The sequence below is a fragment of the Balaenoptera acutorostrata genome, chromosome 11 (assembly GCF_949987535.1).
Source record: "Balaenoptera acutorostrata chromosome 11, mBalAcu1.1, whole genome shotgun sequence".
NCBI lineage: Eukaryota > Metazoa > Chordata > Mammalia > Artiodactyla > Balaenopteridae > Balaenoptera > Balaenoptera acutorostrata.
This window is the reverse complement of record NC_080074.1, coordinates 60,371,786-60,389,880: the sequence shown is the minus strand read 5'-3', so window position 1 is coordinate 60,389,880 and position 18,095 is coordinate 60,371,786. Positions and strand designations below refer to the sequence as shown.

Here is an 18,095-nt window from a genome sequence, read left to right as displayed (position 1 = left end):
TTAGGGGGCACGGGTTGGATCCCTGGTTGGGAACTGAGATCCTGCATGCTGCACAGCATGGCCAAAAAAATTAATTAATTAAAAAAGAGATAATGCTAAATTGCTTTCTAAGTATACCACATTTGTTTCCATCAACAGTGTAAAATTTACTGTAGACTCACATCCTCTCTACTTGTTGATAGTGTCACACCTCTCATTTTCTCCTAAGCCTAATCCAGTTAGGCTTTTACTCCCACCACTCCACCAAAACTGCTCTTAGGAAGGTCTGCAATGACTTTCATGTTCTTCAGTGGTCAGTTCGTAGCCCTCATCTTACTGTTAATCTATTGTCAACACTTGACACGTTTGATCACACAATTCCTTGGAATACTTTCTTCATTTGGTTTGCAGACCACCATACCCTCCTGTTCCTCTAGTATCTGTGGCCTTTCCTCTTCAGGCTCCTTTGCTGTTTCCTCCCAATTTTCCTGATCTCTAAACCTTGGAGATCCCCAGGACTCAGTCCTTGTTTCTTTTCTATCTACACTTCTTCCTTCATAATTTTATCTAGTCTTGTAGCTTTAAATATCACCCCTATCTAATGGAAAATAGAAACCCTGCTTGATCCCATGTCTCCTGCCAGTTACTGTCCCATTTTTCTGATCCCTTTTATAATCCACCTTCTTGAAAAAGTAGTTCCTACCTATAGAATCTCTACTTCATTACATCCTACTCTCTTTTCCTTAGTATTTGTTTTTTTTTTTAAAATAAATTTATTTATTTTATTTATTTATTTTTGGCTGCTTTGGGTCTTCGTTGCTGCGCGTGGGCTTCCTCTAGTTGCAGTGAGCGGGGGCTACTCTTCTTTGCGGTGCGCGGCCTTCTCATTGCGATGGCTTCTCTTGTTGCAGAGCACGGGCTCTAGGCACGCGGGCTTCAGTAGTTGCGGCATGCAGGCTCAGTAGTTGTGGCTCCCGGGCTCTAGAGCGCAGGCTCTGTAGTTGTGGTGCATGGGCTTAGTTGCTCTGCCTCATGTGGGATCTTCCCGGACCGGGGATTGAACCCATGTCCCCTGCATTGGCAGGCAGATTCTTAACCACTGCGCCACCAGGGAAGCCCGTTAGTATTTGTTTTTTATTTTTAATTGTAAAATATACGTAACATAAAATTTACCATCTTATCCATTTTTAAGTATACAGTGTAATAGTGTTAAGAACGTTTACATTGTGCAACCAATCTCTAGTAGAACTCTTTTCATCTTGTGAAACTGAAAATCTACAGCATTAAACAACTTCCCATTCTCCCCTCCCCACAGCTTTTGGCAACCACTATTCTATGTTCTGTTTTTATGAATTCTCTAAGTACCTCATATAAGTGTAATCATACAGTATTTGTCTTTTTGTGATTGGCTTATATCACTTAGCATAATGTCCTCAAGGTTCATCCATGTTGTAACGTATGTCAGAATTTCCTTGCTTTTTTCTTCTTTAATTATTATTTTATTTTTTTATTTTTGGCTACATTGGATCTTCGTTGCTGTGCATGGGCTTTCTCTAGTTGCGGCGAGCGGAGGCTACTCTTTCTTGTGGTGCAGGGGCTTCTCATTGCGGTGGCTTCTCTTGTTGTGGAGCATGGGCTCTAGGCTTGTGGGCTTCAGTAGTTGTGGCACATGGGCTCAGTAGTTGTGGCTTGCGGGCTCTAGAGCGCAGGCTCAGTTGTTGTGGCGCACAGGCTCTGCAGCATGTGGGATCTTCCCGGACCAGGGCTCAAACCCGTGTTCCCTGCATTGGCAGGCGGATTCTTAACCACTGCGCCACCAGGGAAGCCCCAGAATTTCCTTGGCTTTTTAAGGCTGAATAATATTACGCTGAATGTATTTACTTTTTTTTTTTTTTTTGGCCACACCGCATGTCTTATGGGATCTTAGTTCCCCAACCAGAGATTGAACCCGGGTCCACAGCAGTGAAAGCCCGAGTCTTAACCACTGGACTGCCAGGGAATTCCCACATTGAATGTATATACCACATTTTGTTTATCCATTCATCTGTGAGAGATACTTGAGTTGCTTCCATCTTTTGGCTGTTGTGAATAATGTTGCTATGAACATGGATGTATAAATATCTCTTCAGACTCTGCTTTCAGTTCTTTTGGGTATATTCCCAGAAGTGGAATTGCTGGATCATATGGTAATGCTATTTTTAATTTTTTGAGGAATTACCACATTGTTTTCCTTAACGGCTGTACCATTTTACATTCCCACCAACAGTGCACAAGTTCCGATTTCTCCAAATCCTTGCCAACACTTATTTTCTGTTTTTTTTTTTTGATGGTAGCCATCCTAATGGGTGTGAGAGGGTATTTCATTATGGTTTTGATTTGCATTTGTCTAATGATTAGTGATGTTGAGCGTCTTTTCATGTGCTTATTGGCCATTTGTATATTTTCTTTGGAAAAAATTTAAGTCCTTTGCCCATTTTTTAAAATGGGATTGTTTGTTTTTTGTTACTGAGTTGTAGAGTTCTTTATATATTTTGGCTATTAACTCCTTATCAGGTATACAATTTGCAAGTATTTCTTTTTTTTTCAAGGAATGAATTTTTTTTAATCTCTTTTAAAATTATTTATTTATTTATTTATTTATTTTTGGCTGCTTTGCGTCTTCGTTGCTGCGCGTGGGCTTTCTCTAGTTGTGGCGAGCGGAGGCTACTCTTGGTTGTGGTGTGCGGGCTTCTCATTGAGGTGGCTTGTCTTATTGCAGAGCACAGGCTCTAGGCACGCAGGCTTCAGTAGTTGTGTCACGTGAGCTCAGTAGTTGTGGCTCGCAGGCTCTAGAGTGCAGGCTCAGTTGTTGTGGTGCACGGGCTTAGTTGCTCTGCAGCATGTGGGATCTTCCTGGACCAGGGCTTGAACCCTGCATTGGCAGGCAGATTCTTAACTACTGTGCCACCAGGGAAGTCCCTAGGAATGAATTTTTATAAACAAGTTCTACAATGAAAAGGAAACAGCATCTGTTTTTTTAAATTAACTATTTAATTAATTTTTATATTTGGCTGCGTTGGATCTTCGTTGTTGCACGCCGGCTTCCTCTAGTTGCGGTGAGTGGGGGCTACTCTTCGTTGTGGTGCGCAGGCTTCTGATTGCAGTGGCTTCTCTTGTTGTGGAGCATGGGCTCTAGGCGTGTGGGCTTCAGTAGTTGTGGCACACGGGCTTAGTAGTTATGGCTCGCGGGCTGTAGAGCACAGGCTCAGTAGTTGTGGCAGACGGGCTTCGTTGCTCTGCGGCATGTGGGATCTTCCCAGACCAGGGCTCAAACCCGTGTTCCCTGCATTGGCAGGTGGATTCTTAATCACTGTCACACCAGGGAAGTCCCGGAAACAGTATCTTGATACATAAAAGTTTTGTTAAACAAGGTTTTAAAATTTTTAAATCAGAAAGTGTTTAAGACTAAATTCTCAAATGTTCAAATAAAAACAAAAAGCAACGTATACAATTTCAACAATAAAATGTGTCCTTGTGCACTTGTCTTGGGCACTTTGAAAATGTTAAAATTTTAGAAGTTTGAGTGATAGAGACAGCACTTAAAGGTTTTGTGAACCATTTTTTTCCCAAAAAAGTATACTTTCAGTAAAATATTTTACCATTTTATCTGACCATGCATTTACATTTTTTTCTTCCTGGATAAGGGGATTTACATTAACACTGTATTTTTACTGTAAAAAAAAAATTTAGAGATATTTAACTTCCTAAGTGGCGTCAGTCATACATCAAACATGATTTAATGAGCAAATTCTAAAATTTTATAATGAAATAGCACATGTAGATGTATACTTGTATGCTCAGTTATGGTAACATTCCAGATTATGTCACAGAACTTACACTTAAGTTCTCTAAGAAGTTAAATAATATGATTTATCCCGAAACTTTACCAAAAAGCTTTCTGAAATGTTAGTAAAATGAATCACTGAAGTTACATTTTCTCATTTATTAACAAAATACTGAGTCATTTAAGACTATCAACTTGAATGTTTTCTATTATATACACCAAAAATCTGATTCACTAACAAGAAACTTCTTGCAGTACAAAAAGATAACAGATAATTAAAATATTTGCTCCATAATACAACTAATCCATATAATACATCCCTTCCTCAACTGTCTAAAGTGATTAGGAATTGTGGCACCTTCGTTTGCATAAAACCCTTTCCTCCTCTTAAAACCCTGAGGTGAAAGGTTATTAATGTAATAAAACTAGAACCACAATTCTTCTCATTTCTGTATTGGACTGCTGTTAGGTTTTAAAAATTTTATAAAGAAATGTGGCGACTTGTAAAGCTGTTCTATACAGTTTTTTAAGAAAACAGTCCCAGACAAACGTAACAAAAAGGGCCTAGAGTGACCCTATGAAAACATCCTTTTATCACTTGTTAGTGTCGAGATGAGCACCATTTTCCTTCTCTACCACTCTTCTGTTATCATAGTCATGGCTCCAGCCATCGTGATTCCTGTCTTAATAGAAGAAATCATCTCTGTTTTCTCTGTAATGATGGTCAGACCCATGATCAGTGGTGTAACACTGTTTACGGCTATAATGTCTATCTGCCATGTAGGAATGAGAATTCTGTCTGACTTTTCTCAGTGATAATGGTGTATCTTGGCACCACTGGGAGCTTGAAGACTGGTTAAAAGTATGATTATGTGGGGGACTTCCCTGGTGGCACAGTGGTTAAGAATCAACCTGCCAGTACAGGGGACACGGGTTCGATCCCTGGTCCGGGAAGATCCCACATGCCACAGAGCAACTAAGCTCGTCTGCCACAACTACTGAGCCCTCGTGCCACAACTACTAAAGCCCGTGTGCCTAGAGCCTGTGCTCTGCAACAAGAGAAGCCACTGCAATGAGAAGCACGTGCACCACAAGGAAGAGTAGCCCCCACTCGCCACAACTAGAGAAAGCCCGCGCGTAGCAATGAAGACCCAACGCAGACAAAAATAAATTAAAAAATTTTTTAAAAAGTGTGATTATATGACTGAACTGATGGGGAAAATCCTGATTGATCCAGATATGGAGAACCAAATTTCCCTCCATGTGACATCTGCCTAAAAACACTGTTCATCACTGCTTGTCTCTGAAAATTATCTGAAGAAGAGAAAGATCTTTGAATTATCTGTGCTGATGGAGTCATTTTAGCTCCTTTTTTACCTATTAGGAGATGTGGAAGTAGGGCTTGAATTTCCAACACAATGCTGGGGATATGACAAACTGACTTCCTGTGAGGCATGGTTACTTCCTGATCTAATCTGAATTTTGATGGGCCTTCCAAAAAGCTTGATTCGTAAAGTAGATTCATGGCATAAGGAACAGATACTTTACGTTTGAAATTCACAAACGCAAACTGCTTTGGTTTACCATCCGTATCTTTTGGAATTTTCACTTTTATTACTGGCCCAGCCTGGTGAAAAAGCTCAAAAAGGAGCTCCTCTGTGACTTTTGTTTCAAGGTTACCCACAAAGAGAGTGTGATTTGCTTTGGCTTGCAAATATTTTCTTACATTCTGTAGGCTGCCTTTTTACTCTGTTGATTGTGTCCTTTGAAGCATGGAAGTTTTAAATATGGATATAGTCCAATTTATCCATTTTTTTCTTTTGTTACCTGTGCTTTTGGTGTCATATCCAAGAAATTGCCAAATCCAATCTCATGAAGCTTTTCTCCTATGTTTTCTTCCAAGATGTTTAGGTCTTTGATCCATTTTGAGTTAATTTTTGTATAAGGGTAATTTTTTACCCTTACAGTGTAAGATAAGGGTCCAATTTCATTCTTTTGCAGGTAGATACCCAGTTTTTCCAATACCATTTGTTGGAAAGACTGTTCTTTTCTCATTGAGTGGTCTTGGCACCCTTGTCAAATCATTTGACCATATGTGCAAGGGTTTATTTCTGGCTCTCTACTGTGTCCCATTGGTTAGTATGTCTGTCTTTATACCAGTACCACACTGTTTTGATTACTATAGCTTTGTAATAATTTTTGAAATGAGAAAGTTTGAGACTTCCAGCTTTGTTCTTCTTGTTCAAGATTTGGCTATTCAGGGTACATTGAGATTCCAAATGAGTTTTAGGATGGAACTTTTTATTTCTGTAAAAAAACCCACAACATTGTTTTTCATTTATTTGTGCCTCCTTCCATTTCTTTCAGCAGTGTTTTGTGGTTTTCAATGTACAGATCTATCACCTCCTTGTTTACTTTATTCCTAAGTATTTTATTATTTTTGATGCTATTTTAAATGGATTTTCTTTATTTCTCTTTCAGATAGTTTGTGTATAGAAATAAAACTGATTTCATTGTTGGTGTATAGAAATGGAACTGACTTTTGTATGTTCGATTTTGTATCCTGAAACTTTTTTAAAAAATTAATTAATTAATTTTTGGCTGCATTGGGTGTTCGTTGCTGCACGTGGGCTTTCTCTAGTGTGGCGAGCAGGGACTACTCTTCGTTGAGGTGCACAGGCTTCTCATTGCAGTGGCTTCTCTTGTTGCAGAGCACAGGCTCTAGGTGCACGGGCTTCAGTTGTTGTGGCTCATGGGCTCTAGAGCACAGGCTCAGTAGTTGTGGCACACGGGCTTAGTTGCTCTGTGGCATGTGCAATCTTTCTGGACCAGGGCTTGAACCTGTGTCCCCTGCATTGGCAGGCAGATTCTTAACCACTGTGCCACCAAGGAAGTCCCTGTATCCTGAAACTTTATGGAACTTGTTTATTAGGCCTCACACTTTTTTGATGGAGTCTTTAGAATTTTCTGTATACAAAATCATGTCATCAGCAAACAGACAGTTTTACTTCTTCCTTTCCAATTTGGATGCCTTTATTTCTTTTTCTTGCCTAATTGCTCTGGCTAGGACTTCTAGTATTATGTTGAATAGGAGTGGTCAGAATGTTCACCCTTTTCTTGTTCTTGATCTTAAAGGAAAAGCTTTCAGACTTTCACTGTTGAATATGATATAAGCTGTGGGCGTGTCATATATGGCCTTTATTATGTTGAGGTATGTTCCTTCTGTACCCAATTTATTGAGTATTTTTATCATGAAACAATGTTGAATTTTGTCAATTGTTTTTTCTGCATCTATTAGGATTATCATGATTTTTGTTGTTTTGTTAATGTGCTATATCACATTTATTGATTTGTGTATACTGAACCATCCTTGCATCTCAGGGATAAGTCTCACTTGATCATGGTGTATGATCCTTTTAATGTGCTGTTGAATTTGTTTTGCTAGTATTTTTTTGAGAATTTTTGCACTTATATTCGTCATGGATGTTGGTCTGTTGGTCTGTTGGTTTATTTTAATGTCATCATCTGGCTTTGGTACCAGGGTAATGCTGGTTTCATTAAATGAGTTTGGAAGTGTTCCCTCTTCTTCATTTTTTTGGAAGAGTTTGAGAAGAATTGATGTTAATTCTTCTTTAAATGTTTGGTAGAATTCACTTGTGAAGCCATCTAGTCCTGGAGATTTATCAATCTCCTTACTTACTAGTCTGTTCAGATTTTCTGTATTTTTATTATTAAGACTTGGTAGATTGTATGTTTCTAAGAATTTATTCATTTCTTTTTTTTTTTTTCCTTTTTTTTTTTCCTTTTTTTTCTTTTTTTTTCCTTTTTTTTTCTTTTTTTTTCTTTTCTTTTTTTTTTTTTTCATTTCTTCTAGGTTGTCCAATTTGATGGCATATGATTGTCCATAGCAGTGTCTTATGATCCTTTGTGTTTCTGTGGTATCAGTTGTAATGTCTCCTCTTTCATTTTTAGTGTTATTTCTTTGAGTCCTGTCTCTTTTTTTCTTGGTAAATCTAGCTAAAGGTTTGTCAATTTAATCTTTTAAAAAAAACTAACAGTTTTCCATTGTTTTTCTATTCCTGATCTCATTTATTTCTGCTCTGATCTTTGTTATCTCCTTCTTTCTGCTAACTTTGGGCTTAATTTGTCCTTTTTCCAGTTCCTTTGGGTTGTTTATGTGAGATCTTTTTTTTTTTTTCTTCTTCTTAATGTAGGCAGTTATCACTCTAAACTTCCCTCTGTGCTCTATTTTTGCTGCATCCCATAAGTTTTGGTATGTTGTGTGTCCATTTTTGTTTGTTTCAAGATATTTTTTGATTTTATCTTTGACCCATTGGTTGTTCAGGAATGTGTTGTTTAATTTCCACATATTCGTGAATTTTCCAGTTTTCCTTCTGTTATTGATTTCTGGTTTATACCATTTTGGTCAGAAAAGATACTTGGTATGATTACAGTATTTTTAAATTTACTGAGACTTGTTTTGTGACCTGATGTGCTCTATCCTGGAGAATGTTCCAGGTGCACTTGAGAAGAAGGTGTGTTATGTTGTTTTTAGATGGAAGGTTCTGTATATGTCTGTTAGGTCCATTTGATCTAAAGTATAGTTTGAGTCCATTGTTTCTGTATTGATTTTCTGTCTGGGTGATCCATTCATTATTATTATTATTATTTTTTTATATTTTTTCTTTTTGTCTGTCTTTGTTTTTATCTTTTCTTATTTTTACAAACCCTTGTGTCGAGGGCTGACTTTCAATCCATTCATTATTGAAAGTGGGGTATTGAAATCCTCTGCTATTACTGGATTGTCTGTTTCTCCCATCAGATCTGTTAATATTTGCTCAGTATTTTAGGTGCTCTGATGTTGTGTATATACACATTTACAACTGTTACATTCCCTTGATGCATTGACCCTTTCTTATCATTATGTAATGACTTTCTTTGTCTCTTGTTACAGTTTTTGACTTAAAGTTCTTTTTTCTGATATAAGTATAGTTATCCTTGCTTTCTTTTGGTTTCCATTTGTGTGGAATATCTTTATCCAACCCGTCACTTTGTTCTTATGTGTGTCCTTGTAGTAAATGAGTCTTCTGCAAACAGCATAAACGTTAGACCTTGTTTTTTATCCATTCAGCCACTCTGTGCCTTTTGATTGGAGAATTTAATCCATTTACATTTAAAGTAAATATAACTAGGTAAGGAATTATTATTACCCTCTTGTTAATTGTTTTGTGGCTGTCTTGTAGTTCCTCTCTTCCTTTCTTCCTCTCTTACTGTCTTGCTTTATGAATTGATGATTTCTGATAGTAGTATACTTTGATTCCCTTCTCTTTATCTTATGTATATCTGTTATAGGTTTTTGTTTTGTGGTTACCCTCAGACTTACTTGAAACATCTTATAGATGTAACAGTCTATTTTAAGCTGATAACAGCTTAACTTTGATTGCATACGAAATCTACCCTTTTATCCCACCCCCATTTTATGTTTTTCATGTCACAATTTACATTTTATATTGTGTATCCATTAACAAATTATTGTAGCTATAGCTATTTTAATACTTTTGTTCTTTAACCTTTATACTAGAGTTAAGTGGTTAATACCACCACATTACAGTACCAGACTATTCTGAATCTGACTGTATGTTTACCTTTACCAGTGTGTTGTATATTTTCATATGTTTTCGTGTTACTAGTTAACATCCTTTCTTTTCAGATTGAAGAACTCTTCAGCATTTCTTGTTAAGGCAGGTCAAGTGGTGGTGAACTCTCTCAGCTTTTGTTAGGGAAAGTCTTTATCTTACCTTCACTTCTGAAGGACAACTTTGCTGGGTAAAGTATTCTTGTTTTGCTTTTTTTTTTCTTTCAGCATTTTGAATATATCATCCCATTCTCTGCTGGCCTGCAGGATTTCTGCTGAGAAATCTGCTCATAGCCTTATGGAGGCTCTGTTGTATGAGAGACATTTTTTTTTTTTCTAACTGACTTTTTAAAAAATTTTATTTATTTACTTATTTATTTATGGCTGTGTTGGGTCTTCGTTTCTGTGCAAGGGCTTTCTCTAGTTGCGGCAAGTGGGGGCCACTCTTCATCGCGGTGCGCGGGCCTCTCACTATCGCGGCCTCTCTTGTTGCGGAGCACAGGCTCCAGACGCGCAGGCTCAGCAATTGTGGCTCACGGGCCTAGTCGCTCCGCGGCATGTGGGACCTTCCCAGACCAGGGCTCGAACCCGTGTCCCCTGCATTGGCAGGCAGATTCTCAACCACTGTGCCACCAGGGAAGCCCCTCCAACTGACTTTTAAATTCTCTCTTTGTCTTTGATTTTAGATGGTTTTACTATAATGCATCTTGGAGAAGGTCATTTTGGATTGAAACTTTGGAGTGAGCTATTAGCTTAATGAACTTGGATGTCCACATCTCTCCCCACATTTGGGAAGTTTTCAGCCGTTATTTCTTTGAATAAGCTTTCTACCCCTTTCTCTCTCTCTTCTTCTGCAACTCCAGTAGTATGTAGATTGTTTCTGTTGTTATGCCCCATAAGTCCCATAGGCTTTCTTCATTGCCTTTCATTCTGGTTTTTGTTTGTTTGTTTGTTTTCCTTCTGGCTGGATAAATTCAAATGATCTCTCTTCAGGCTCCCTGATTCTTTCTTCTGCTTGGTCTAGTCCATAGTACTTTTAAGTTGCCTAATCCAACTAGTGTTTTGTTTGTTTGTTTTGTAGTTTTTATCTTACATAACCTCTTAGTGGCATTGCTGGAGTTGACTATTTCCCATTTCTTTTTTTTGCCCCCATTTCTTGAAACTGTCTTTTGTTGCCTCAGGTAACACAACCTTCTTGGGTCTTGCCCTTTTGCCCTCCTCTTTTGACCTCCTTGTCAGTTACTCTACTCAATTTCTGAGTGTTTATATTTCTTCAGGCTTTCTTGCCTTCTTTCTAAATATACTTTATTCCTAGATTTCACTTATTACTATGCTAACAGATTTACAGATAATTGCTAGACCAGACTTCTCCTCTGTGTATCCAACTGCTTAATTGATATTTTTTTCCTAGAAATCTCACAGGTTATTAAAATTAACATATTCAAAATGTAATGATTGCTTTGCAGTCCTCAAATTGGCTCTCCCCTCCATCTCTACAGCATTAGTGAATGATACCATCATCCATCCAGTTAACTCAAGCTAGACACTATACTTTCCTGCATCTAATTTATAAACAAGTCCTTTGATTCTACCTATAAACTACACCTCAGATCTTTCCATTTCTCTCCATCTTTACAGCCATCTCTCCAATTATAGACTATATTGTCTCTTGTTTGGACTATTACAGTGGCCTCCTAATTGAGCTTGCCATTTCACCCCCTGCCTCGCTCTTATTTATTCTTCCCATAGTAGCCAGAATCATATTTTCAAAACATAGATCAGATCTTATAACTTCTCTCTTGCATAAAATTATTCACTGACTGTCTATTGTGTTGAATGAAAGCCAAGTACTTTAACACAGCCTGGAAGGTTCTGCCTACCCCTTCATCCTTCATTACACTCCAGCTTCACTGGCCTTCTGTTTCTTTCAGATTCAGTTGAAAATCTCACTTTGTGTCTTTTGCCCATTTCTCTTTCTGGAATGATCTTTTATTTCATTCCCTGAATGGCTAGTTTCTGCTCATCCTTGAAGTCTCACTTACATGTCACCTTTCTGACTATACTAACTAAAGTAGGTCACAGCCTTCTGTTCTTTTTTTTTTCCTAGCCCATTTATCACACTGGGTAATTATACAATTACTTTGTGATTATTTGATTAATGGCTATATCTCTACTAAACACTGAATTCTGTTAGGACCAAGACCATTTCTAGTCTTTGTCTTAGACCATCTTTAGCTTGGCATTTTGTCCTTGCTATCAGACATAGTGCCTGGTACTCTAAATCGGGCATTAAGTATTTATTGATTGAATGGATGCGAGCTCCTTTTATATTTCAGGCACTATAAGAGCTTTATATGTATTTATTTTAATCCCCACACTAATCCTATTACATAGATGCTGTTACCGTCTGCATTTTGCAGGTAAGGTTAAGCAACTTACGCAAAGTCACAGGCTAGTACGTGGCACCACTAGAATTAAACTATAGTCTTTGATTTTTGAGCCCTTGTGTTTTGACCCCTTTCTGCTAGTTAATGGGATCTATAGTCAAGAAATATACTTTTGAAAAAACATTTAGTAAACATTGATTCATTGCCTACTCAGTTGCTAAATGAATAGTGAATAACTGAGTGCTTATATCAAAACTGAATCTGATTTTTCCTCATTTGTGAAATAAAGGTCTTACATTATAAATGAAAATGATTTTCTTTGTTGTCCCAAGTTGAATTATTACTAAATCATTATTTTACAATTATACAATTTGTAAACTGGTAGGGCCAGGCACACTAACATTTTACCCTGGCCTCCATTTCAACTACCAAAGGAAATACTTGCCTAGCCCTTAAAGACTGCTGGGGTTTGTGGGTTTCAGTTTGAAGCACCCTTCTTCCTCCACTCCAGTTGAGAAATAAGAAGAAAGTTTGACAAATGGAAATAAAAACAACAATTTTATTACTGATAACACTAATATTCAAGAAGGTAGCTTGTATCTGTGGGCCAGTGGATTTTCTAATACTGCCAGAATTAGACAGATTTCCCCACCTAGGTACAAGCAGTGATCAAAACCAAACCAAACAGAAACTACAGACTTCCCCTGTGGGGCAACCCCTGTGAAACCTCACCAGTGTGTAAGGTAGCAAAGCTGAGTGTGTGCTCCCTTCAGGCAGCTGAACCCCCAGAGCGAAAGAGGACAGAGCTGTGCTGCTGCTTCTAGAGCTGCCTGCACAGCAGGAGCGATATGCTGATGTCTGTCCCTCTACACTGAAGGGAGCAGTGGAGTGGGCAGTGTTTTCCCCAGGGAAAATGATGAACAGATTCCTCAGTTTAGTTCCATTTTCGCATATCAGACCAGTGCTTAAATCTAGTAGATTTTTTGATGACTGAGGTAAAATGATAAGCTGAGTTTCTTTACCTGTTTTTTTTTTTTCTTCTTTACACACTGAGTGTCCTGTGGGATCTTAGTTCCCTGACCAGGGATGGAACTCACGCCCCCTGCAGTGGAAGCGCAGAATCTTAACCACTGGACCACCAGGGAAGTCCCTCTTTACCTGTTTTCTGGTGTCATTTTAGACTGTTGATTTGAACACGTTTTAGAAATTGATCTCTTAAAAAAATAATTGGAGCTAATTGTTGACCTTGCTTATAGTTCGTGAAAGCCATTGCTGTTCCTGTGTTTAGAGAAACAGCAATGGAAAGAATGCGGACTTGGGAACCAGATGATCCTCAGTCAAAAATAAGATTCTACTACTTATTAATTATATAAACTTGGGAAAGAAAGAACTCCTCTGAACCTTAGTTTCCATATCAATAAAAATGAAAATGGAGGGAATTCCCTGGCGGTCAGTCCAGTGGTTAGGACTCAGTGGCACTTTCACTGCCATTGGCCTGAGTTTGATCCCTGGTCGGGGAACCAAGATCCCGCAAGCCGGGCAGCATGGACAAAAAAAAAGAGAAAAGAAAATAAAATGGAAATTATACCTATCTTATTATCTTTTTTTTTTTTAAACCTCCACCTTCCTACTTTCTAAATTTCTCTTCTACTGTCTCTTTTATTTATTTATTTATTTATTTTAATTTTTTTATTTTTGGCTGCATTGGGTCTTCGTTGCTGCGTGCGGGCTTTCTCTAGTTGCGGCAAGTGGGGGCTACTCTTCGTTGTGGTGCGTGGGCTTCTCATTGCGGTGGCTGCCCTTGTTGTGGAGCACGGGCTCTAGGCGCGTGGGCTCAGTAGTTGTGACTCACCGGCTCTAGAGTGCAGGCTCAGTAGTTGTGGCACACGGGCTCAGTTGCTCCGCGGCATGTGGGATCTTCCCGGACCAGGGCTTGAACCCATGTCCCCTGCATTGGCAGGTGGATTCTTAACCACTGTGCCACCAGGGAAGCCCTCATTATCTTCTTTGTAAATATTATATTAGATAACAAAATCCTATGGGGCCTGGACTATGGTAAGTAGCCAACATTTGTTATTTTCCCTTCCCTTTGCCTGAGAAAAAGATAATAAAATAAAAGGTCAATTGACTATTGAGATTAACATCAGTAGTCACTAGAGAAGCTACATTGTTACTAGGAAGTTTTGTTTTGATTTTATGTTTTTATGTCATTGTTCTGTTTTTGCATTCCATCTTGTGCCTTTTGAAGGCCAGCCTTTTCTCCCATTTTGCATTTCTTCATAGCGTCTCCACACGCTACATATTAGATACAATAAATAATTGTTCAGTTATAGATTCTTTTTTCTATTCTCCAAATAGTACCTACTTAATAAATTTTTTTTCAAAAACAAACAACTTTTTATTGACATATAGTTGACTTGTAATGTTGTGTTAGTTTCAGGTATACAGCACAGTGATTCAGTTATACATATATATGTATTCTTTTTCAGATTCTTTTCCATTATAGGTTATTACATGATACTGAATATAGTTCCCTGTGCTATACAGTAGGTCCTTGTTGTATTATTTTATATATAGTAGTGTGATTTATTTTATATATAGTAGCATGTATCTGTTAATCACAGACTCCTAATTTATCCCTCCCCCACCCCCTTTCCCCTTTGATAACCATAGGTTTGTTTTCTATGTCTCTGAGTCCATTTCTGATTTGTAAATAAGTTCATTTGTATCATTTTTTAGATTCCACATATCAGTGATATCATATGATATTAGTCTTTCTATGTCTGGCTTACTTCACTTAGTATGATAATCTCCAGGTCCATCCAGATGGTTGCAAATGGCATTGTTTCATTCTGTTTTATGGCTGAATAATATTCCATTGTACGTATATATACTGAATCTTCTTTATCCATTCATGTGTTGATGGACATTTAGGTTGCTTCCATGTCTTGGCTATTGTAAATACTGCTGCTGTGAACATTGGGGTGCATATATCTTTTTTTTTTTGGCCACGCTGCGTCGCATGCATGATCTTAGTTCCCCAACCAGTGATCAAACCTGTGCCCCTTGCATTGGGAGCATGGAGTCTGAACCACTGGACTGCCAGGGAAGCCCCCTATATCTTTTTTTTAAAATAAAATTTGCCATCTAAACCATTGTTTAAAAATTTTATTTATTTATTTTTGGCTGTGTTGGGTTTTCGTTGCTGCGTGCGGGCTTTCTCTAGTTGCAGTGAGTGGGGGCTACTCTTCATTGCAGTGCATGGGCTTCTCATTGTGGTGGCTTCTTTTGTTGAGGAGCACAGGCTCTAGGAGTGCGGGCTTCAGTAGTTGTGGTGCATGGGCTTAGTTGCTCTGCGGCATGTGGGATCTTCCTGGACCGGGGCTCGAACCCGTGTCCCCTGCATTGGCAGGCAGATTCTTAACCAGTGTGCCACCAGGGAAGCCCCCCCACCCCATATCGTTTTGAATTAGTTTTCTCTGGATATATGCCCAGGAGTGGGATTGCTGGATCATATGGTAACTCTAATTAAATGGTTTTTGAATGGGTTAATTTTTATGCTGGTACAAACATAAGAATTTCCCTGACAAATAAATTGCAAGAAATAGGGGACTTCCCTCGTGGTCCAGTGGTTAAGACTCCGCGCTCCCAATGCAGGGGGCCTGGGTTCAATCCCTGGTTGGGGAACTGAGATCCCACATACCACAACTAAGCCCGTGCACCGCAACTACTGAGCCCATGAGCTCTAGAGCCCGCGCGCCATAGCTAGAGAGCCTGCGCGCCGCAAGGAAGACCCAGGACAGCCTAAATAAATAAATAAATTTAAAAAATTCTTTAAAAAAAACTGCAAGAAATAGGAATGCATAGGGAACCTGTCGATTAAAAGATGTGTCAGACATAGCAACCAGTGACAGTATATGGACCTTACTTGGATCCTATTTCAAACAAATAAACTGGCGAATTCCCTGGAGGTCCAGTGGTTAGCACTCCATGCTTTCACTGCCAAGGGCCTGGGTTCAATCCCTGGTCAGGGAACTAAGATCCCACAAGCCGCATGGTGTGGCCAAAAAAAAAAAAATCAAATAAACCGTAAAACAAAACAAAACAATTCTGACATACATAAGACAATTGGAAATTTTAACTCTATTTTATAAAATTAAGGAATTATTAATTTTTAGATGATATAGAGTTGTTTGGGTTTATATTTTTTTTTTTTTAAGTTTTTACTTGATTTTATTTATTTATTTATTTATTTATTTATTTTTGGCTGTGTTGGGTCTTCGGTTCGTGCGAGGGCTTTCTCCAGTTGCGGCAAGCGGGGGCCACTCTTCATCGCGGTGCGGGGACCGCTCTTCATCGCGGTGCGCAGGCCTTTCTCTATCGCGGCCCCTCCCGTCGCGGGGCACAGGCTCCAGACGCGCAGGCTCAGCAATTGTGGCTCACGGGCCCAGCTGCTCCGTGGCATGTGGGATCTTCCCAGACCAGGGCTCGAACCCGTGTCCCCTGCATTAGCAGGCAGATTCTCAACCACTGCGCCACCAGGGAAGCCCGGGTTTATATTTTTTTAAAAGAGATTTTTCAGAGCTACATGCTGAAATATTTTGTAATGAAATTATATATTTGGTATTTGCTTTGAAATAATATGGGAGGTAAGGAAATAGGTGGAGTTACAAATGAAGCAAGTTTGTCCATGAATAATTGTTAAAGCTAAGTGATAAATGTGTAGGGATTCATTATACTTTTCTTTTGCCTTTGTATGTTTTCCATAATTAAAAGTAAAAAAAGTTATTCTTATTAAACTTTGCTTCCCATCCTCTGAACCAGGACTCTCTTTTTTTTTTTTTAATAGGTTAAGATATGAGCAACGTTAATACCACAGCCAGGCTAATTATTACTTAAGGATATCATTGAATGCAACTGTCAGGAGTAAGCCTAAGCAAAGATAGAGAAGAAGGAAAAAAATGGAGGAAGAATGGAAAAGAGTAAGAGAGAGGATGGAGACTAGAGAAAGGGAAAGAAGTGAGGGGTATTAGAGGGTTGCCTCTAAGCTATAAGTCTCTTATTCTCATTCTAAATTTTCTTCCAATTTCACCTCCAAAGGATACCAGAGGTAAGTAGGAACCTGAGATTCTGCTCTGTAAGTTCTGTCAAAACTGTTTTGTAATAAGGAGAAAGAAAAATCGCTGTTTTGTTTTAATATATCAGCCTAAAAGAACAGGGATTTCCCCCTTTTCTATATTCTTTATGGATTAAATATACTGTAGCTATTATGTAAATAGTATATCTTTATGTGGCTATGGGTACTGGACCTTGCGAAAATTCTTACATAACCTTCCACATTACTATCCAGGAATTAGATAGAACTTATAAAACTTTCTCTTCCTCTTTTGGAGACCTTATCACTTTGTTTATAGTTTGGTATTCAGTTCTTACTTTGGCAGTCAATCCTCACCTCCACCCCTTACCTCTGACTTCTGCCCCATTCCCAATTGTAGTTTAAGACCATGAGTTTGATAAACTAGGTTAACACTTTCCCAAGGACTAGTTCTGTTCAAATCACTGTCTTTTTTGAGATTCAGAGTATGTTAGGAACTATGAGAGCATGGGTCCAGGAGTCAGGCTGTATGGACTCAAGTGTTTTAACATTCTATCCTAGTTTTAAAAAATTAGTATGTCAGACCTTGAAACTTTTTCTTTTGTTTTTAAATAGATAATAGATGTATGGACTTGGTATAAAATATAAAAGGTTCAAAAAGTCTGTTTTCACCCCGTATTTCATATACCTAGTTCGTCTTTTTAGCGGCCAACATTATTAACCGTTTCTTGTGAATCTTTCTAGACGTATTTCTATGTATATTATATCAGACTTTGAAAAATTATATCCGCAGTTCTTTGTGACTTGTAAAAAGCAGACTAGAGGGACTTCCCTGGCGGTCCAGTGGTTAAAACTCCACGCTTCCAATGGAGGGGATGCGGGTTCAATCCCTGCTTGGGGAACTAAGATCCCACATGCCCTGTGGCGTGGCCAAAAAAAAGGCAGGCTAGAATAAGGATTACACTTTACATACCTAACGTAATGCTAGGTGGTTGCATATATACATTTTATTTTGATCTGAAAATAGACTAGGCATGTATACCTTCCATATTCTTTGGTTAGGTTACTTTCTTCAGGTGTGTAGTATTGCCAGTGTTTATTGTTTGGTGAATCAAAAATATTTCTATAATGATCACAGGAGCAGAATCTTTTCATTACTTTGAGATTTTAGGCCTT

The 18,095-nt window shown here is 38.5% G+C and overlaps 1 protein-coding gene and 1 pseudogene across 5 annotated transcripts in view; one reads left to right on the top strand and one right to left on the bottom strand.

Moving 5' to 3' along the window:
* The window catches only part of RBMS2 (RNA binding motif single stranded interacting protein 2), an 87,646-nt gene that overhangs the window by 37,692 nt on the left and 31,859 nt on the right, over nt 1-18,095 (top strand). The window lies entirely within an intron of this gene.
* Nucleotides 4,404-13,767, bottom strand: LOC103004801 (RNA-binding protein 7-like; annotated as a pseudogene).